The following is a 23,229-nucleotide window of genomic DNA, read 5'->3' as shown; positions in this document are numbered from 1 at the left end:
TTCTCTTGTTTGCTAATTGTTTAATTTTGGATGCAGCTAAAACCATACCAAGTTATACAAAGCCTATCTTTCTATCTTGCACAATTTTTGTGAACAAATATTGGTGCCAGTCTATCACATAAACTTCAACGCAACTCTAAGAAATATCTAATATTATTCTCAAATGTAAAAGTTAGGAAAATGATGACTACAAAGGTTGAGTCATCTGCCAAAGTCCACACAGCAGGTAAGTGGCAGAGCTGGGATGGACGGAGCCCTAGTTCCCCTGGCTCTGAAGCTGATTCACTTTCCCTTGCAATGCCCTGCCTCCCTATGAGATGCTCATTTCTTTGCACAATGATAAGGAGGCCCAAATGAGTCCTCAGTGATGCTGATGAAACCCAAATCCTAGGCTGAAAATCGTCCAGCAGGCCAGTGAAGGGATTTGGGAGCAAATCCCAAAGGGGTGTTCAATACTTTCAAATCCTCCTTCAGTCTACTCTCCTATGATCCAACTCCTGAAAGGTTACCTCCTTCTCCAGCTTTATGACTCAGAAAGACACATTCTCCCTTTGGGACTTAACACTTACAGTTTCAGAATTCATATTCTTTCCCCAGCATGGGTCATTAAAGTCTTGCTGCTGAGAAAGCACTACCAGAACCCATCAAGTCTATAAACTGAGTTGGTCCTTGCAATGCCCTAAGCTAAGTCTGTTGCATTTGGAAGGGGCTGGGATGCAGATAGAGGGGGAATAAGTCAATGGAGAGCCCACGGGATGGGGAGTGGCCAAAAATCAGCGACATTGTGACTTGGAAAGCACCAAAGATCATCTGGTTTAACATCTTCAGTTTATAGATAGTGGATGTGAGATTCAGAGATATCCATTAATAATTGCAAATTTCATCCATATATCATGTACTGTAATGTTTGAACACATTTAATCTTTACAAAATATCTGAGCAATAGGTGATATCCCAAAGATAAAACAAATGCTCAGAAAGAACAGGTGATTTACCCAAGGTCACAGAGCTGATAAGTGGCATAGACAAGCTATACAGGCAAGATCTATATCTTCAGACAACTGCTCTTTGCAGTTCCTCTGCTTCTTGAAGCCCCTAAGGTAAGGAGGGGCTGACATTGAAAAAGAAATCAAGGAGTGAGGCAGGGAAAGTCTAAAAGAACACTGAGAAGGGAGGAGGGACTCGGGTTGGTTGATGGAATGTACAGCCACTGAGCAATGCAAGCAAAGAGATGTACCTGTGTGCATGGTTGGAGAGGAGGAAAGGGACAAAAGCTTTAGCTTTATCAGATTCTCACAGCCATCTACTAAGGTCTGTTAAGTACCACTGGTTTGGTGAGATTAAGGGTTGGGGGCAGCAATTAGGGCATGTCTCCAAGTCACAGGACAAAGTAGCGGTAAATGAAGGGATTACTGCGTGCGTGTGTGTGTCCTGGCTTTTCCAGCACACACAGTCTGTGTTTTTCCTATTAGGATAAGTTTCCTCACAGTTTTTGAAAAGTTTTAAGAAGTTACCTGACAAAAGAATGGAAAAAGAAATTGCAAAGGGAAATACTAGCACCATGAATTTCAGAAGGCACCATTGTGCCTTAGTTGTGAGTGGCTGGTAGGTAGAGTGTTTGGATCCAGCTACACACTTTTGGTGCCTTTGTTGATATAATGAAGCAGTCAATCCACCTGTGAGCTTCCCACCCACTGGAATTACAAGCTAACTAATAGCACCCCTGCCATCTCTTTCTTCTCCCTAAGACAAGTTTAGCAGGGGGGGAAGACATCAGTGTGACAGAGTTTGAGTTAACTATAAGTTTCTGGGTACAGCTTCTCCATGCCCTTGTGGTGATATTGGTGACCCACGCCTTACTCTGACGTTGCTTTTCCATCTGTAAAGTGGGGTGGATGGTAACCACACCTACTGCCTTTCTTTCCTCTGCTCTTCAGCCCTGCTGTCTTTCCTCGACCATGACCTCCGATTTTAGCCACTGGCTTTGGTACACACTGCTCCTTCAGCCTAGAACTCTCCCCAGCTATTCCCTCATCCTACAGTTCCCTAGACATGTCTCCAGACCCTCATAGACCCAGACAAGTTGCCCTTTTACATTTAATACAGTGATGAACAACTCTTGATGTCATCTCTCTCCCACATCAAGACTGAGAGTTCTCCAGAGGTAAGGGATCATGTCTGCTTTTGTTTGTCATTATAGCCCAGAGCTCAAGCCCTGTGCTCCACACAGAGTAGGCAATCAAAAAATATATGTTGAACTATTGAGTCTCTTTCAAAGGGTTCTCTTAAAAATCAAAGAATTTAGTGTATCTAAAAGAGTTGTATAAAACCCTTTACTTTTTTTTAGCACCGAACAAATGTGAATTACGATAATTATCTTGTAGAGCACATGTACACAAATTCAGAGTCATATGGGGTGGGGTGGGGTTTTGCCATGCGCAACTTACTCTCCCTCTTGTGCCTAAAGTCAGATGGGGATTCCTAATTCCTACTTCCTTGACCTTGAGCAGGTGAGGCAACCTAAGAGAAGGCACATAAAGCATTCTCTCATTGCCTGAGAAATTGTGGTATCAATTAATGATAGTGTCTTTCTTTCCATTTGGTTTATGGGTCATTGTGAAGAAAACTGGAGGCCATGGTCATAAAAATTCTTTATAGAGTGGAGGTATCATTTGACATTACTCATTGTTTTCTGGGGACATGCCAAACTGTCTTTACTTGATTTCACATGATTTAACAGAGACTGTTTCACTTTATTTAGCAGATAGGAAGACCTTGTCTCCATGCTTTGGTCTCTTGCTCTACCTTTACTTCTCTCTGAGGTATAATTATTTACCTGTTTGATAGCAGTAGTCATCGGTCAATTGGGTGGCGCTAAGCTACAAAGATAACAAACCCTGGGGATTTGATCTCTCTCATCCCTTCCCCACCTGGACCAGTGAAAGGAGTAATCTAAATTAGGAGATCTGGGCTGTAGACTCAAACTTTACCGGGGTGTGCTATGCCAAGGCTAAGACAGGGGTTTGGAAGTTAGTAGCCCATTTTCAGTCTCACTCTAAGATAGGTTCTTTTATATAGACTTTATCAATAATAAATCTAACATTTTGGCTCTCCATCTACTATTTCTCAATTGTTTCAAAACTCAGTCTGTGAAGAGGGATACTAGTTATGGACCCAATCATAGACGCCCAAAACTGCCCCTACCCCTTGTATCTCATTTTCTAGCACAATGCTAGATACATAAAAAGCACTCACTTCAGGAATGAATAGTATTATCTAACATTTACTAATTGTTTATTGTGTGCTAGGCACTGTTCTAATCACTTCACAAATTTTATTCTGTTTTTTGTTTAAGCCTCATAACAACCCCTTGAGGCTGATTTTCATTTTATCTTTCTCATTGTACAGAGCAGTAAATGGAGGAACAGAGTTTATGTTACTTGCCCAAAATCACAGCATCAGTAAGTGGCAGATGTGGGATTTGAATCTTGTCCACCTGGACCCACTGAATGCATGTTTAGCCACTACACACTAAAGCTAGTTAAAGAAAATACCTACAAATGCCATTTCCCTTCAGTTATAGTGTAAAGGCAAATGTCATTTCCCTTCAGTTATAATGCAAAGAATCTGTAAACATGCTAAAGAAAAAGAAATCTTGTTTTTTTTTCACAAACTTGAAGACTCAGGAATTGAGGGTGAGAGTAAAACATTTAGTTATTTAACATAAATTTAAATGTTAAATTTTGATGCCTAACATTATGCAAAATGGGGTAGTTGAGAAAATAGTCTCTGTTTTATATTCATGTATTTAAATGTTGTATGTAGAAATAATGGGACATACCAGGAAAGGTAGAAGTATCTCCACACCTCAGAATTACTGAGAACATCAAAAGTAGCTTGCTTAGGATAGTACCCTTTGGATCTGCTCCTCTCTGAGACTCTGTGCTTTGAGTCTCACCCCAAGCTTGTCCTGTGCTCAGGCACATCCATGCTGAAAACCATAACCACGTACCTGATCACTTTCAGGCAAGGTCATCTAATGTCTGTTCACAGACGATCAGATCAACTGGCAGCCATGCTTCATCCCTTTGCTCTCCCAACATTATCTCTTCTTAAGACTCACTCATTTATTCCCAAGCTTGTTTAAATCAATCTTTTAAAAAGATCTAACGTAGTGGGTTTATCTGTTTTATTGTAAGATTTTAAAAATTAACAGGTGTTCCATTGGTCTCTGATCTTTGTGTTGAGTCCGAAGGAATTAACTCCACCAAAGAGAATCACAAAACAACTGGAAGGCAATTAAATGACTTTACACTTGCCAGGCCTGCTTATTACTCTAAGAGTTGGCATGAGTTTCCACAGGCATGAAGCACTGAGCTGCATTCTGTTAAGTCTGAAGTCTCTGACCAATTGCCAGATACATGGATAAACTTGACTATGTGGTTTCAGAACTCTCCTTGGTTGTGAAATTTGTGACATTTCACCATGCTTATTTTGTATGCAATGCGCAATTGTAGCCTGACCTTCTTTGGACTCTTTCCCTGGCGGGGAGGGAGGCATTATCCTTCCGGGCTCATACAGCAGGGGCAGCTTTTAAACCTTTGGAGGATCTGGGCAGTCTTGTTTTCAGAGGACCTTTGCATACTTTATCACAATAAAATGTATCCATACCCCATGCTAGTTATATTGCTTCATTTAGGAAACTGCTAAGGATTATAAAGCTAATTCTGAGTTTGTTTTGTTATAAATTATTGACTTTTTCCTTGTGGTTTAAGCCATGTATATATATATATATATATATATATATATATATATATATATATATATATATATCTGTGTTGTGTGTGTGTGTGTGTGTGTACATATATATATTTACATATATATACACATATTATATATATATATACATATTATAAATATAGTATTGTGTATATGTGTCTGTATGTTGAGTAGGCCAGCTGACATAATGTAAAGCTTTATAAACATTCAACTTAGCATATATTCATTTTGAAGTTTTCTTCTTGCCCTTTGGTGGTGTTATTTCTTTCAGACATCAGACATTTTTATTTAAACTCATGAAAAACTCACAGGCCCCAAACTCTCTACTTCGGGTGTCTAATGGATAAATTGGGTCAGACCCCGCCTCTTCCACTTGGTGTATTGAAGGAAAGTACATTTTCATGGAGGTCTCCGCATCTGACGCAATCTTTCAGGATAGGACCCCTGCTAAAGGTGCAACATCTGTGTGAGCAGGGGCCCTCCACATGGTGGGGCCTCGGACATTGCAGAATTGAGATTCCCCCCAACATGTTCATATTACATTCTCTATGAGAGATCACTTCTAGTTTTCACCAGATGGGAAGTTATGAAAACAAAACAACACAAATCCTGATACCTGCTTTCTTCTTTTCTCCTTCAGCAAAAACTTCATCAACTCAAACGCCACTTCATGATAGACTTAAAATGTTCCTTTAAATAGGGCTGCAATGTGTAGGTTGGTGAAGAACTTCAAGCTTAGAATGTTATTTTCTGGGGCTGTAGCTCAGCCATAAAATTTTGGTCCAGGCAGATTTCAACATGTTAGATCTGAACTGAAAGATGAATGTTTCATGTATTTATTTCACTTTAAAACCAGAAGGTTTTTTTAACATTATTTTTCTGCACATGAAAGCTGGGTAAAGGCAATTCTCCCACAAGATTCTCTTTCAAAATTGGGTCCAACGGGCAGTCTAGAGTGTTCAATCTAGTCTCCTTTATCATGAGAAGAAAACTGACTTTGTTGAAGAAATAGTCTGAGAGGACCTTCAAGATGGCAGAGGAGTAAGACGTGGAGATCACTTTCCTCCCCACAAATACATCAGAAATACATCTACATGTGGAACAACTCTTACAGAACACCTGCTGAACGCTGGCAGAAGACCTTGGACTTCCCAAAAGGCAAGAAACTTCCCACATACCTGGCTAGGACAAAAGAAAAAACAGAGACAAAAGAATAGGGATTGGACCTGAATCTCTGGGAGGGAGCTGTGAAGGAGGAAAAGTTTCCACACACTAGGAAGTCCCTTCACTGGTGGAAATGGAGGGTGGGTTGGGGGGAAGCTTTGGAGCCACAGGGGAGAGCCCAGCAACAGGGGTGCAGAGGGCAAAGTGGAGAGATTCCCCTACAGAGGATCAGTGCCGACCAGCACTCACCAGCCCGAGAGGCTTGTCTGCTCACCCCCTGGGGCAGGTGGGGGCTAGAAGCTGAGGATCCGGCTTCGGGGTTCAGATCCCAGGGACAGGACTGGGGTTGGCTGCGTGAACACAGCCTGAAGGGGGCTAGTGTGCCACAGCTAACTGGGAGGGAGTCCAGGAAAAAGTCTGGAACTGCCTAAGAGTCGAGAGACCATTGTTTCAGGTGGCGCGAGGGGAGGAGATTCAGAGTGCCGCCTCAATGAGCTCCAGAAAGGGGCGCAAGCCATAGCTATCAGTGCAGACACCAGAGACGGGCATGAAATGCTAAGCCTGCTGCTGCAGCCACCAAGAAGCCTGTGTGCAAGCACAGGTCACTATCCACACCTCCCCTCCCAGAAGCCTGTGCAGCCCGCCACTGCAAGGGTCCTGTGATCCAGGGACAACTTTCCCAGGAGAACACATGGTGTGCCCCAGGCTGTTGCAACGTCACTCCGGCACCACAGGCCCGCCCTGCATTCCATACCCCTCCCTGCCCCTGGCCTGAGTAAGACAGAGCCCCCTAATCAGCTGCTCCTTTAACCCCCTCCTGTCTGGGCAAAGAACAGACACCAGAGGGAGACCTACATGAAGAGGCGGGACAAAATCCAAAGCTGAATCCCAGGAGATGTACAAACAAAGAAGAGAAAGGAAAATTTCTCCGTACAGCCTCAGGAGCAGCAGACTAAATCTCCACAATTAACTTGATGTACCCTGCATCTGTGGACATAAATACTTGAATAGACAACGAATCATCCCAAAATTGAGGTGGTGGATTTGGGAGCAACTGTAGACTTGGGGTTTGCTGTATGCGACTGGCTGGCTTCTGATTTTTATGTTTATCTTAGTATAGTTTTTAGCACTTGTTATCATTGGTGGATTTGTTTATTGGTTTTGTTGCTCTCTTTTTTTTAATTACTTTTTTAATTTTAATTTTTTTTTAATTTTAATAACTTTTTAACTATTTTTATTTATTTTTCTTTCTTTCTTTCTTTTCTCTCTTTTCTTCTGAACCGTGTGGCTGACAGGGTTAGGTGCTCTGGCCGGGTGTCAGGCCTGTGCCTCTGAGGTGGGAGAGCTGAGTTCAGGACATTGGACCAGCAGACACAACCCGGCCCCACGTAATATCAATTGGCAAGAGATCTCCCAGAGATCTCCTTCTCAACACTAATACCCAGCTGCACTCAAACACCAGCAAGCTCCAGTGCTGGTCACTCCATGACAAACAACCAGCAAGACAGGAACACAACCCCACCCATTAGCAGACAGGCTGCCTAAAATCATACTAAGTTCACAGACACCCCAAAACACACCACCAGACGCTGTCCTGCCCACCAGAAAGACAAGATCCAGCCTCATCCACCAGAACACACACACCAGTCCCCTCCACGAGGAAGCCTACAGAACCCACTGAACCAACCTTACCCACTGGGGGCAGACACCAAAACAACAGGAACTATGAACCTGCATCATGCAAAAAGGAGACCCCAAACACAATAAGTTAAGCAAAATGAGAAGACACAGAAATATGCAGCAGAAGAAGGAGCAAAGTAAAAACTCACCAGACCAAACAAATGAAGAGGTAATAGGAAGTCTACATGAAAAAGAATGAGAGTAATGAGAGTAAAGATGATCCAAAATTTTGAAATTAGAATGGAGAAAATACAAGAAACATTTAATATGGACGAGAAGAACTAAAGAGCAAACAAACAATGATGAACAACACAATAAATGAGATTAAAAATTATCTAGAAGGAATCAATAGCAGAATAACTGAGGCAGAAGAACAGATAAGTGACCTGGAAGATAAAATAGTGGAAATAACTACTACAGAGCAGAATAAAGAAAAAAGACTGAAGGGAATTGAGGACAGTCTCAGAGACTTCTGGGACAACATGAAATGCACCAATATTCGAATTATACGGGTACCAGAAGAAGAAGAGAAAAATAAAGGGTCTGAGAAAATATTTGAATGGATTATAGTTGAAAACTTCCCTAATATGGGAAAGGAAATAGTCAATCAAGTCCAGGAAGTGCAGAGAGTCCCATACAGGATAAATCCAAGGAGAAACATGCCAAGACACATATTAATCAAACTATCAAATATTAAAAACAAAGAAAAAATATTAAAGCAGCAAGGAAAAAACAACAAATAACATACAAGGGAATCCCCATAAGGTCAACAGCTGATCTTTCAGCAGAAACACTGCAAACCAGAAGGGAGGGGCAGGACATATTTAAAGTGATAAAAGGGAAAAACATACAACCAAGATTACTCTACCCAGCAAGGATCTCATTCAGATTCGACACAGAAATTAAAAGCTTTTCAGACAAGCAAAAGATAAGAGAATTCAGCACTGCCAAACCAGCTTTACAACAAATGCTAAAGGAACTTCTCTAGGCAGGAAACACAAGAGAAGGAAAAGACCTATGATAATAAACCCAAAACAATTAAGAAAATGGTAATAGAAACATACATATTGATAATTACCTTAAATGTAAATGGATTAAATGCTCCAACCAAAAGACATAGACTGGCTGAATGGATACAAAAACAAGACCCGTATATATGCTGTCTAAAGGAGACCCACTTCAGACCTAAGGACACATACAGACTGAGAGTGAGGGGATGGAAAAAGATATTGCATGCAAATAAGAAAAGAAAGCTAGAGTAGTAATTCTCATATCAGACAAAATAGACTTTAAAATAAAGACTATTACAAAAGACGAAGAAGGACACTACAAAATGATCAAGGGATCAATCCAAGAAAAAGATATAACAATTGTAAACATTTATGCACCCAACGTAGGAGCACCTCAATACATAAGGCAAATACTAAAAGCCATAAAAGGGAAAATTGACATTAATACAATCATAGTAGGGGACTTTAACACCCCACTTTCACCAATGGACAGATCATCCAAAATGAAAATAAATAAGGAAACACAAGCTTTAAATGACAAATTAAACAAGATGGACTTAATTGATAATTATAGGACATTCCATCCAAAAACAGCAGAATACACTTTCTTCTCAAGTGCTCATGGAACATTCTCCAGGATAGAGCATATCGTGGTCATAAATCAAGGCTTGGTGTATTTAAGAAAATTGAAATTGTATCAAGTATCTTTTCCGAACACAATGTTATGAGACTAGTTATCAATTACAGGAAAAAAACGGTAAAAAATACAAACAATGGAGGCTAAATAACCTACTACTAAATAACCAAGAGATTACTGAAGAAATCAAAGAGGAAATCAAAATATACCTAGAAAAACATGACAATGAAAACATGATGACCCAAAACCTATGGGATGCAGCAAAAGCAGTTCTAAGAGGGAAGTTTATAGCAATACAATCCTACCTCAAGAAACAAGAAAAAGTTCAAATAAACAACCTAAACTTACACCTAAAGCACTTAGAGAAAGAAGAAGAAGAAAAAAAAAAAACCAAAGTTAGCAGAAGGAAAGAAATAATAAAGATGAGATCAGAAATAAATGAAAAAGAAAAAAAAAAGAAGAAGGAAACGTTAACAAAGATCAATAAAACTAAAAGCTGGTTCTATGAGAAGATAAACAAAATTGATAAACCACTGGCCAGACTCATCAAGAAAAAAAAGAGAGAAGACTAAAATCAGCAGAATTAGAAATGAAAAAGAACTGACACAGCAGAAATACAAAGGATCATGAGAGATTACTACAAGCAACTATATGCCAATACAGTGACCAACGTGGAAGAAATGGACAAATTCTTAGACAAGCACAACCTTCCGAGACTGAACCAGGAAAAAATAGAAAATATAAACAGACCAATCACAGGCACTGAAATTGAAACTGTGATTAAAAATCTTCCAACAAACAAAAGCCCAGGACCAGATGGCTTCACAGGTGAATTCTATCAAACATTTAGAGAAGAGCTAACACCTATCCTTCTCAAACTCTTCCAAAATACAGCAGAGGGAGGAACACTCCCAAACTCATTCTACAAGGCCACCATCACCCTGATACCAAAACCAGACAAAGATGTCACAAAGAAAGAAAACTAGAGGCCAATATCACTGATGAACACAGATGCAAAAATCCTCAACAAAATACCAACAAACAGAGAATCAAACAGAACATTAAGAGGATCATACACCATGATCAAGTGGGGTTCATTCCAGGAATGCAAGGATTCTTCATTATACACATATCAATCAATGTGGTACCCCATATTAACAAATTGAAGGATAAAAACCATGTGATAATCTCAGTAGATGCAGAAAAAGCTTTTGACAAAGGTCAACACACATTTATGATAAAAATCCTCCAGAAGTAGGCCTACAGGGAACTTACCTCAACATAATAAAGGTGATATATGACAAATCCACAGCCAACATTGTTCCCAATGGTGAAAAACTGAAAGCATTTCCACTGAGATCCAGAACAAGACAAGGTTGCCCACTCTCACCACTATTATTCAACATATCTTTGGAAATTTTAGCCACAGCAATCAGAGGAAAAAAAGAAATAAAAGGAATCCAAATCAGAAAAGAAGAAGTAAAGCTGTCACTGTTTGCAGATGACATGATACTATACATGGGAATCCTAAAGATGCTACCAGAAAACTACTAGAGCTAATCAAAGAATTTGGTAAAGTTGCAGGATACAAAATTAATGCACAGAAATCTCTTACATTCCTATACACTAATGATGAAAAATCTGAAAGTGAAATTAAGGAAACATTCCCATTTACCCTCAAAACAAAAAGAATAAAATACCTAGGAATAAATCTACCAATGGAGACAAAACACCTGTGTGCAAAAATATATAAGACACTGATGAAAGAAATTAAAGATGATACATACAGATGGAGAGATACACCATGTTCTTGGATTGGAAGAATCAACAATGTGAAAATGACTCTACTACCCAAAGCAATCTACAGATTCAAGGCAATCCCTATCAAACTACCAATGGCATTTTTCATAGAACTAGAACAAATAATTTCACAATTTGTATGGAAACACAAAAGACCCCGAATAGTCAAAGCAATCTTGAGAAAGAAAAACGGAGCTGGAGGAATCAGGCTCCCTGACTTCAGACTATACTACAAAGCTACAGTAATCAAGACAGTATGGTACTGGCACAAAAACAGAAATATAGATCATGGAACAGGATAGAAAGCCCAGAGATAAACCCATGCACATATGGTCACCTTATCTTTGATAAAGGAAGCAAGAATATACAATGGAGAAAAGACAGCCTCTTCAATAAGTGGTGCTGGGAAATCTGGACAGCTACATGTAAAAGAATGAAATTAGAACACTCCCTAACACTATATACAAAAATAAACTTAAAATGGATTAAAGACCTAAAGGTAAGGCCAGACACTATAAAACTCTTAGAGGAAAACATAGGCAGAACACTCTATGACATAAATTATAGCAAGATCCTTTTTGACCCACCTCCTAGAGAAATGGAAATGAAAACAAAAATAAACAAATGGGACCTAATGAAACAAAAGCTTTTGCACAGCAAAGGAAACCATAAACAAGATGAAAAGACAACCTTCACAATGGGAGAAAATCTTTGCAAATGAAACAACTGACAAAGGATTAATATCCAAAATATACAAGCAGCTCATGCACCTCAATATCAAAAAACAAACAACCTAATCCAAAAATGGGCCGAAGACCTAAATAGACATTTCTTCAAAGAAGATATACAGATTGCCAACAAACACATGAAAGGATGCTCAACATCACTAATTATTAGAGAAATGCAAATCAAAACTACAGTGAGGTGTCATCTCACACAGGTCAGAATGGCCATCATCAAAATATCTACAAATGATAAATCCTGGACAGGGTGTGGAGAAAAGGGAACCCTCTTGCACTGTTGATGGGAATGTGAATTGATACAACCACTCTGGACAGTATGGAGGTTACTTAAAAAACTAAAAATAGAACTACCATACAACCCAGCAATCCCACTACTGGGCATATACCCTGAGAAAACCATAATTCAAAAAGAGTCATGTACCACAGTGTTCATTGCAGCACTATATACAATAACCAGGACATGGAAGCTACCTAAGTGTCCATCGACAGATAAATGGATAAAGAAGATGTGGCAAATATATACAATGGAATACTACTGAGCCATAAAAAGAAATGAAATTGAGTTATTTGTAGCGAGGTGGTTGGACCTACAGTCTGTCATACAGAATGAAGTAAGTCAGAAAGAGAAAAATAAATACTGTACGCTAACACATATATATGGAATCTAAAAAAAAACAAAAAAATAAAATTTCTGATGAACCTATGAGCAGGACAGTAATAAGGACACAGACGTAGAGAATGGACTTGAGGACATGGGGAGGGGAAGGATAAGCTGGGACGAAGTGAGAGAGTAGCATTGACATATATATACTACCAAATATAAAATAGATAACTAGTGGGAAGCAGCCACATAGCACAGGGAGATCAGCTGGGTGCTTTGTGACCACTTAGAAGGGTGGGATAGGGAGGGTGGGAGGGAGATGCAAGAGGGAGTGCATATGGGGATATATGTATACATATAGTTGATTCACTTTGCTATACAGCAGAAACTAACACAACATTGTAATTATACTCCAATAACAATGTTAAAAAAAAATAGTCCGTTATCTTCTTCCTAATCTTGTAACAACCTTGAGAAGTGTAGATAACATTGTCCCCATTTTACAGATGAGGAAGCCAGGGTTCAAAAAGATTAAAAACATTGACCAGAATCAAATATAAAAGACTCATCAGAGAGAAAATTTAAACTCAATTCTTGCCATTCTACAACTGTACAAAGCTGCCTCAAGAGCTGATTGAGGAAAAGAAGACTAAAAGGAAATATATCCTGTGTATTGTGACTACTGCTTGTGTTGGTTCTGGGAGAATTTTCCCATCAAGAAAATTAGATTTAAATGTGCACTGAAGATACAAGTCAGAGGTCTGGTTTTTGGTGACCTTGTTGTCTATAGTCATTGTGCCGAAAGATTGTCTTATTTGCCATTTTGCAGTGGATTTGCATCCATCTGTTAACTTTCCCTTCCTTCCTGTTCTAATTCTTACCACCTCATTCCTAAATTCTTGCAGTGATGTATGGTTAACCTTCTTGATTCCAGTACTTTCTCTATCTCCCTTACGTCAGTTTTAGTTACCAATTTTAGGTTAGTCTTCTTCAAGTATCCTACGGAGGCCCTATGTGGTGGACACTGTCACATCCTGCCAGGATGCCCCTTCAATTGCTGTCCCAGACTGAGAGTGATAGGCACAGACACCTGTAGCTATCTGCCCCTTCAGGGTTGTCCTGGGTGCAGAGATGTTCCCTCAATCAAGGTTACACTCCTTCCTGGGAGCCCCACATCCAATGATGGGTCAATATGTGAATACAAAAACTCCCTGCCATCTTACCCTAAATCAGGACGACTCCAAAGAGCCATTCTAGCTCCAGAGGCCCTCATGGGGTTGGATGAGGCTGTCAGTCCTGCATCACAGCTCAGCTCCTCCCCATACCCAGTCCTGCTTCCTTCCTCTCCCTCCCCCAGGTGTTCATCCCAAGGCAATGCTTCAATAAACATCCTGAGTGTTCAACTGTTTTTCAGAATTGGTTTCCCAGGGAACCTGACCTGCAATGCCTTGGGTGGTGGGCAGGAATAGAGGAAGGGAAGAAGAAAGTGGAAAAACAAGCAAGATAGAAAAGGAAGGAAGGAAATTAAGCAGGATTATTTATTTTAAACAACTGGATTTGTCTCTCCTTCCAGTCCTCCCATCAGCTTCACTGTTGCTACTATTTCTAGTGATATTTGAACATTTGATCAAAAACAACCTCTGTGATAAGAACCTTAACTGATCTGTTTAGAAATAGGATTCATAGACTAAAAGACAGCACTATGAAAAGATATTCACAAACATGGTGTGCTCAGATGATTTTGCCCACACTGCCTGCCAGTTACCTGATCAAAATAGTTAAGTGGGGTCTACACAGTTCTAGACACACATATCTGTGTGGATCCTTTGACACAGATATTATAACAACAGCACAGGTTTACTTAAGAATCATCTAAATCTACACTGTAGAGTAAGGTACATATAAATCTATTTCACTAAACAAGTGGCTTAGGCAATATTATTCACTCCAAACTACTGATTACCTACAATGTGGTCTAACATTTATTTCTGATTACCACTCAGAAAAATATTTAGCCAGGTGTGACAGAGAGAAGAGTATCTGTTTTGTCTCAGACCGAATTGCTTTTCCATTTTGCATTGACCGAGTTCTGCTGGTCCCTTTCTGTGACCTCATACTGCTGTGGCCATGTGACCTGTGGTGTCCTTTCCTGGTTTAAAGACCCATACTCCAAGTTTTTGTCTGTATGTTTGCTCCCAGTTTAGTTTACAAGTCATCTTAAACAATTGGATTAAGTAGCTTGGTCCACTCAGTGCTCAACAAATATCTGCCTGTAATTGTCCCTTGGCCGGAGAATGTCTGTTCTGTTTGCATGGCCTTGCAGCCCACTGACTGTATCTGTCTCTCTGATCTGAGCACTCTGTGTTCTGAGTTCTTTGTGCTTCATGCCACACCTCTGGGTTCCACACACGTTATACACATTGAAGTGAGTCAGTCCTGGGTGCCTGAGTTCATAACACGTCCTCTATAGATAGAAATAGATGCCATGACACTTTGAGTTTCAACATTTGTACCCCCAGCTACTAGGCTGGGGATTAGCTTTGTCTGGGTGCTCATAAACTGAGGAAATCACACCCATGACTGTGTAGGCTATACTGGTTTACAGTTCCCACTGACCATCCCAAAGGACATTGATTTTTGTTTGGGTTCTCCCAGGTTCTCAGCTTGAATCTTCTGCTCTTGGGTTACTAAAACCCCTGACATTCATTGTCATGTGCTTTTCTACTCAATTTAAATGTGATCCTGTCTAGGGTCTTTAAGAGGAACCAATAAATGGCTATCCTCTTTATTGTTTAAGTTCCAAATCAATGGAGAAATAAAAGAAAGAAGGCAGGCAGATGTGGTCAAAGTTTGACCACTCTTAAGCTGATATTAGAGAATTTAGTTTATATCCACAGACATTTGGACTTCCTAACCCTGAGTCCCAGAATTGGTCAGAATTACCCACCAGCCACATAGCTCTGAGCAAGGGCAAATCTGATTCTGGAGGAACTGGGTCAAACACGTGTCCCCCAGGAAGCCCCTAAGAGACAGAGAAGCTTCTACACATGGCCGTTTTATCCCTCTAAACTCTCCAATGAGTTGAGTTACTCCTCTCCTCTTGGAGGAGGAGGTCAGGAGTGATATAGTAATGGATTTTTCTCTACATGGATTTAAAACACCAAGAGCAGCTAATGCTAGTATCCAATAACCATTCCTGGATGCATCCTATGCGCCAGGCACTTTTCTAAGCCCATTACATTTTTTAACCTATTTAATCCTCCTAACAACCCTATTAGATAGGGGCTATCCCTAACCTCCATTTCAACAGGTGAGAAAACTGAGGCACAGTGAGGTTAACGAGTTTGCCTGGGGCTCTCTGCCAATAAGAGGTAGAACCAGGATTTGAACCCAAGAAGTCAGATTCCAGAACCAAGATTCCTAACCACCAAGCTATGACAGGTTCAAAATTGACCAGTGATGCAAAATTGGTCTCCCCTAACACCTCCCTTCTCTACAGTCCAGCTTTGTCCACCCTTCAAGGCAAGGCACGAGCTCTAGCTCCTCCGGGTCTTCTTGATAACAAGCTCCTGAGGGCCCCCTCACCTATTAGTTCTGCAGGGCTCTGGATCCCCATGAGTGGCCTTCACATTTAAATCTGCTCATCGGCAGCCCGAACACTGTAGCCTTTGTTCAAGCATGGGCAGAAACAAAGGGATGCAAAGGTGAAGCTAGAGATAAGGTCTGATTTGTTCTGATCAGTGATTAGATAACTATGAATGAATGAAATGATGTCGAGAAAAAAGGGCAAAAAGTAGAATCTGATTTGTATCTTACAACTCACATAGCACTCAATTATCTACCACCTCATGGTATTATTATGAGATCCTGCTCTGTGCCGGGCACCATTCTGAGTCCTAGGGAGAGAGAGCTGAAAACAAAACACGCAAGCAAGCAAACAAAACCTCCCTGCTCTCAAAGACCTTATTGGCTAGTCAAGAGGTCCAACTCTAATTCAATAATCACACAAGCACACAGGATTAAGTATTAGGAAAAATATAGAATCGTGGTATGTGAACCAAGGTTAGGGGAGGTGATTATGTCTAGGGGGCAAGACAACCTTCCCTAGGGGTCATTTAGCTATAAGTTGAAGGATGAGTAGTTACTCACTGTTTTAAAATTGGTTAGAGCTGGGGTCACCTTCCAGGCAGAGGGGAGCTAATGTATAAAGGTTTTGAGACAGGAGGCAGCCTGGAATGACAGGCGGATCCCATGGCTGGTGCCAAGAAGAGGTGGAATTAAACAAGGCTAGAAAGGTATATAGAGCATGTGAAGGACCTTGGGATTTATCCTAAGAGCAATGGAGGCTTTGTTTTGTGTGTCATTCATTCACTGAATTATCCATTCGACACACATTTTTGCAAAATCTACAAGGTGCCAGGATCTGTGCTGTTTCTCGGACATTACAAAGATGAACAAGAAAGAATCCCTCTCTCTATCTGTCTCTCCATTTGTCAACTGTAGGGAGTAGATAGGGTAAGGGATAATTATAATGCATTTTACTGTGATGAGACAGACTTTGTCTCAAGTACTACAAAAACACAAAATGGACTTTGAACCACATTCACTAAAGGAAACAATGAAGGATGAATGAGAACCAACCAGGCTATTCCTAGCAGAGGGAAGGACATGTGCCCCAAAGAGCATGGTGGGTCGGGAACCTCCATTATGAGTGGGTAAAGGGCTGTGGATTACCTGTCAGGTAAACAGGAATTAAAAGGAAAAGAGCCTTACATGCTATTCTGATGTGTTCAGACTTTATCTCATTGTATTAGTCTGCTCAGACTGTTATAATAAAATACCACAGACTGGATGGCTTAAACAACAGAAGTGTATTTTCTCAGAGTTCTGGAGGCCAGAAGCCCCCGATCAAGGTCCTGCGGGTCTGTTGCTGGTGAGAGCCCTGTTCCTGGCTTGCAGATGGCCACCTTCTCCCTGTGTCTTCACGTGGCAGAGAGAAATAGCTCTCTGGTGTCTCTTCTTATAAGGTCATCAGTCCTATCAGATCTGAGCACCACCCGTATGATCTCATTTTATCTTAACTAACTCCTAAAATCCCTATCTTGAAAGACAGTCACATTGAGGGTTAGGGTTTCAACATATGAATTTTAGAGAGACACAATCCAATCCATACAAACCATGGTCAGCAAAGAGCCACTGAAAGATTTTAAGAAAATAAAAATCAGACTGTTAATTTAGAAAGGTCAGACTGACAGGTGGGTTGAAACTAGATTAGAGCAGGGGTGAGACAAGATTGGGAAGGAAGAGAAACTGCAGCACCATTTCTTCTTCTAGGTAAAAAAACAAACAAAAAAAAAATGATGATGACGTGGTGACAGAGAGGAGAGGCTGAGTAGAAAGGTTGATGAGGAGGTGGGAACTGGTGACTCCCAGGTTTCCAGCATGGGTGATTGGACAGAAGATGATGCCACTCACTAAAATTAGAAGCACATATGAGGACTTCCCTGGTGGCGCAGTGGTTAAGAATCCACCTGCCAATGCAGGAGACACGGGTTCGAGTCTTGGTCCAGGAAGATCCCACATGTCGTGAAGCAACTAAGTCCGTGCATCACAACTACTGAGCCTGCGCTCTAGAGCCCAGGAGCCACAGCTACTGAGCCCATGTACCGCAACTACTGAAGCCCACACGCCTAGAGCCAGTGCTCCACAACAAGAGAAGCCACTGCAATGAGAAGCCCACGTACCGCAACGAAGAGTAGCCCCTGCTCCCTACAACTAGAGAAAGCACGCACGCAGCAACGAAGACCCAACGAGGCCATAACTAACTAACTAACTAAACTAACTAACTAACTAACTAAATAAATAAATAAATAAATAAATAAAAGACGCACAGATGAGCAGATTAGGAGGCAGTGGTGAATAGGTGATTGACTTTGAAGCATCCATTCTTGTACATCAAGATCATAACTGGGTGTAAAGTCAAAATAAAAATAATAATTGGAGATTTGTAAAGTAAAAATAATAACTGGGGATTTGGTTGGTTAGTCAGTTGAGTAAACTTGAAATTCATAAGGGATAGAGGCTTATCTAAAAGTGTATTTCTGCAAAGAATATCTCGTCTCTTAGGGCTGATCCTGATTCTTGGTTCAATTAACGTGTTCCCTTCTCATCAAAACTCCACTTCCTCAAGTTAAAGTTTTTACTAAATGATACTGCATTAACACGAATTATATAATTCCTTTCTAAAGTGTGTTCAATGGCTTAGTTCAGAGAAATAGAACTGTAGTAGGCTTGGTGACATGTAGCTTTTGAAGAAAATATTAGTCACCATTTATATTACTTCTACCACTGGACACGTCTCTGGTTTTGAATCCTCAGAACAACTCTGTAGTCAGCTAATCTCTGAATTTAGAGATAATCAATGGACAATGAGCATCTTAATCAGGCAGTTTGCATATGGTATTTTATGGATGAAGACTCTCAGACCCAGAGAGATTAAGTAACTTGCCAAGATCACAGAGCTAAAATAATGGAGTCAGATTTTAAAACCATATCACTTGGTTCCAAAACCGATGCTCTTCCACCTTCCCAAATTAATCCTCCTAGTAGAATTTTTACTCTCCACTTTGGGAAATATTGGTTACCACTTTTCCTATTTTAATTGTGTTCTCCTGTGCTTGGATGGGGCCTCCATACAGGGTCACCTGTATACACTCCACTCCCCCAATTCAAATTCTCTGATCAGTTTCCTACCCTTCCATCCCTGTGTAATGCCAAGTATATTAGTTTACTCTTGCAGCTGTAACAAGTTCATACAAAGTTAGTGGCTTTAAACAGCACAAATTTATCATCCTACGGTACTGTATGTCAGAAATCCAACACAGGTTTCACTGGGCTAAAATCAAGATGTCAGCAGGGCTACACTCCTTTCTGGAGGCTCTAGGGGAGAATCTGCCTCCTTGCTGTCAGCTTTCCTCACCTCATGGGCCCCTGCTTCCACCTTTAAAGTCAGTGGCATGAGGTCAAGTCCTTCCCACACTCCCAGCATCCTCTTCCACTTTTAAGGACCCTTGTGATTACATTGTGCCCACCTGGATAATCCAGGGTACGCTCTCTCTCTTTCTCTCTCTCTCTCTCAAGTCAACTGATTAACAAACAATCCATCTTTAACCTTAATTGTGCTTTGCCATGTAACCTAACATATTCACAGTTCCTAGGGATTTGGACATGAACTTCTTTGGGGGCCATTATTTTGCTGACCACACCAAGTATTTCCAGGTTCTCTGTCCCAGCAAGGTGAGAGGCTGTGTTTGGGAACAGGCACCATGGAGATGGTCCTGATTAACTTACTAGAGAAAAAAATAAAATAAATGGCAGGGAAGGGAGAAGGCTGTCTAAGGCACATAGGATGGGCGATGTAGATGGGAAAAGGGAATTAACTTTAATAAGAAGTCACTAGATTCCAGGGACCAACCAGGCTCTTTTAGAGTCTGTCCCCAGCCCTATCAGGCCAATTTTGGTTCTCCTTCCCAGAAACTCCTGTTGGTTTTCTGAATCTGATTTAGGAAGGTCCCTGCCTGCCACAGAGAAGGGCATAGACTTATTGCTGGATATCCAAAGGGTCTCTCACATCCCATCAGATGCCTCAGGAGGATGGTTCTCCTTCCAGCTCTTTAACACCCATTTGTAGATCCTGAAATCTCCCTGAAGATGTTTGTCATTAAACTCTCTGATTGGGAGTAGCCATCAACACCCCATCCCCACTCCCCCCCTACACACACCATTCAAAGCTGTTTCTTTATGAAATCTTTCTTTCATTACAGGTTTCCCTTTTTCCTATAAACCCAGTTTCCCCCAGGTATCCATGCTGTGGAGAGAGGAAGTCTGATTGGAGTCAGGCTGACTTACCAAACCAAGCTCCACCCACAGGCCACTGTGTGATCTTTGTCTGACATTTAACCTCCCTGGGGCTCAGTTTCCTCATCTTTAAAGTGGAAATAATAATACATACTTCACATGTTGATAAAAAATATAAATGAAATTCTATATATGTAATTGTTTAACCCAGTACCTGGTGCATATTTGGTATCAATGCCCTTTAGTTTCTGTTCTCATCAGAAGGCTCATGAAATAATAATTAGATAAACAACTCAATAGCAGCAAACATTAATTAGGTGTTTCTATGTGCTGAGCACCACCCTAGGAACTTTACATGCATCGTCACATGTAAACCTTACATGTAGCATGACAATCTAATGATGTAAGCCCCCCTGTTGCACCCACTTAAAAGATGAAGAAACCAAAACCCAAAGAGGTTAAATAATTTATCCAAGGTCATAGTTAAAGGAAGGTGGAGGGGGATTTAAACCCAGCTGGGTCAAACAATGAAGATGGCATTCTTAACTTACTTAAAAATAGGCTGGCTTACAGATATGAGAAAGAAAAAAAGATTTAAAAAAATTTTAAACTTCCCATGCCTTTGCTAGCCTTTCACCTATAATCAGCACTCCAGTTTCTGACCACCAACCAAGTCATTTTCTCCCAAGCTCTTCTACCACCTGGATTCCTAAACCCAGGAAAGGAGGAAGAGTGCTGGCCTGAGTAATCTGTATGGTCACTAAGCTTCTCCCATCAAAGGGACAGTGTTACCAGTTCACAATTAACACCTAATTCACAATTGCTGATATCTCGGCATCTGTTCTCTGGACCTGCTGATGGTCCCTCCCCAACTCCCGCCCATCAGAGCATTTTATTGTGGACAATTTCTTTGGAGGCTTTCATGAAGTCTGGGGGTTAAAGTTCTGGAAGGAGCAGCATTGGGCTAACAGATGGGAAGATAATCTCTCTGGTGTCTTGCTTGAGCTCAGCTCTGGCAGAAGCCACTGGCACACCTTTAACCTGGGAGGGAAAGCACATAACTGATGAAAACCCAAGACTGGCAGAGCAGGTAGGTCCCAATGACCTTGAAGGTCTGTAGTCTTTGGCCTGGCTGCATATTAGAATAATCTAGGGAGGTTTTATAAAATATTGACACTCAGGTCCCAATACAGAACAACTGAACTGGGATCCCTAAGGGTGGACCCAGCTGTCACTAGTAGTTTTTGAATTCTCCCCAAGTGATTCTGGTGTGTTACTGGAGTTAAGAACCAATAGTGTGTCCAACTGATTCTTTCACAGATGAGGAAACTGAGGCCCTGAGGAGTTGTACTTGCCTAGAAATGGCAATTGTCACCAATTTGAATTGTAACTTCAGTTCATTAATGTGTAAACAACCTCAGGAATCAATAAATGATGGAAGAAAATAAAACAAAGTTAAATATGAAAATTAAGGGAAGCAAACAGATTACTGGAAGGAGATGCATTTTGCAAATGCAACTACTCTAAATCTGATTGCATTATATGCTCTTTACCTGTTCATTTTTCCGAATCATCCCATTAACCCCTTAGACTGTATTGGCTCCAAAGCAGAACTATGACTCCTTCATCTCTGCATCCCTGCTTCTAGCACAGTGCCTGGCTCAGTGTTATGGGTTGCATTATGTCCCTCAAAAATATATGCTCGAGTTCTAAGCCCTGGTACATGTGGATGTGACCTTTGGAAATTGGGTCTTTGCAGATGCAACTAAGTTAAGATGAGGTCATACAGGATTAGGTGGGCCTTAATCCAATGTAACTGGTGTCCTTAAGAGAAGAGAAACAGAGACACACCTTGTGAAGGTGGAGGCAGAGATTGGAGTGATCTGTCTAGAAGCCAAACAACACCAAGAATTGATGGCTACTACCAGAAGCTAGGACAAGACAAGGAAGTAATCTTCCTGAGAGCCCTCGGAGGGAGCATGGCCCAGCTGACACCTTGATGTCTAACCTTCAGAACTGTAAGAGAATAAATTTCTGTTGTCTTAAGCCACGCAGTCTGTGATTGTGGCAGCCCAATAAGCCAATATAGCCAGTGTTTCAACAGCGTTCCTGGATCCATCTTTGACAATGAGTCCTTGAGATAAAATGTTGGGGTTCACAAGCCTGCTTCCCCCCTTATTAGCTGTGCAACCTTGAGCAAATCATGTACACTCTCTAGGCCTCAATTTATCTACCTATAAGATGAGAATAAAATAGCACATACCTCAAAGGGCTAATACATCTAAAGTGCTTAGCACAGTACTTGTTCCATAGTAAGTGTTTAATAAATATTAGCTAACATTGTACTTGTGTAATCCGAGAACTCCTACACAATCTCCTGGTGATTCTTCTCTGTGCCTAGCAGCATTTCTCTAACAGTTAGCCAGGGCCTTCTGGACCACATGAAATGTGATTTCACTTCCTAGAGGTTCATGCTTTATCCCATCACCAGGCAGAAAGCTGCTCTGTGTAATAGGTGCCTCACCCATATTGCCTTAGTCCATCCTTGAGGTCACCTACAGACAGTTCAGTGCACACTGAGGGGGTCCTAGGCCTCTCTGACACCTGAGGGTGTTTTCTGGCCACAGAACATCCCCAGCACTCCTGGGGCTGCATGGACTTGGGGTTAACCAGGGGGAATAAGGAAGCAACCCTCCAAACACTGAGGGAAGGGATTTGACAGAGAAATATGCCAGTTCTTTTCTTCTCAGTAGAACAGATCTGAGGAGGTATGTTTGCAGTGGGTCCCTAATGTGATTGAGCCCCAGTTGGCAGGACCTTCTAGATCAAGGGTCAGCAAACCATGGCTCATGCCCCCAATTCAACGTGACACCTGTTTTTATAAATAACATTTTATTGAAGTACAGCCATGTCCTTTTATTTACACTTTGCCTATGACTGCCTTCAGGCTACAGGAGC

General features: G+C 41.0%; 1 protein-coding gene across 6 annotated transcripts in view; it reads right to left on the bottom strand.

The window, feature by feature from the left end:
• The window catches only part of LOC309660907 (uncharacterized protein), a 404,218-nt gene that overhangs the window by 321,742 nt on the left and 59,247 nt on the right, over positions 1-23,229 (bottom strand). The window contains exon 3 of one of the 6 annotated variants that reach the window (XR_014263697.1): positions 4,865-5,591. The exons of the other annotated variants lie outside the window; for them this stretch is intronic. The gene's annotated coding sequence lies outside the window, so the exon portion shown is untranslated. Of the gene's footprint in view, positions 1-4,864; positions 5,592-23,229 lie in introns of those variants that run through there. 6 annotated transcript variants of the gene reach the window in all.

The sequence above is a fragment of the Balaenoptera physalus genome (genome assembly GCF_965194825.1).
Source record: "Balaenoptera physalus genome assembly, chromosome: 5".
NCBI classification, from domain to species: domain Eukaryota; kingdom Metazoa; phylum Chordata; class Mammalia; order Artiodactyla; family Balaenopteridae; genus Balaenoptera; species Balaenoptera physalus.
This window is presented reverse-complemented; position numbering and strand designations above follow the sequence as displayed.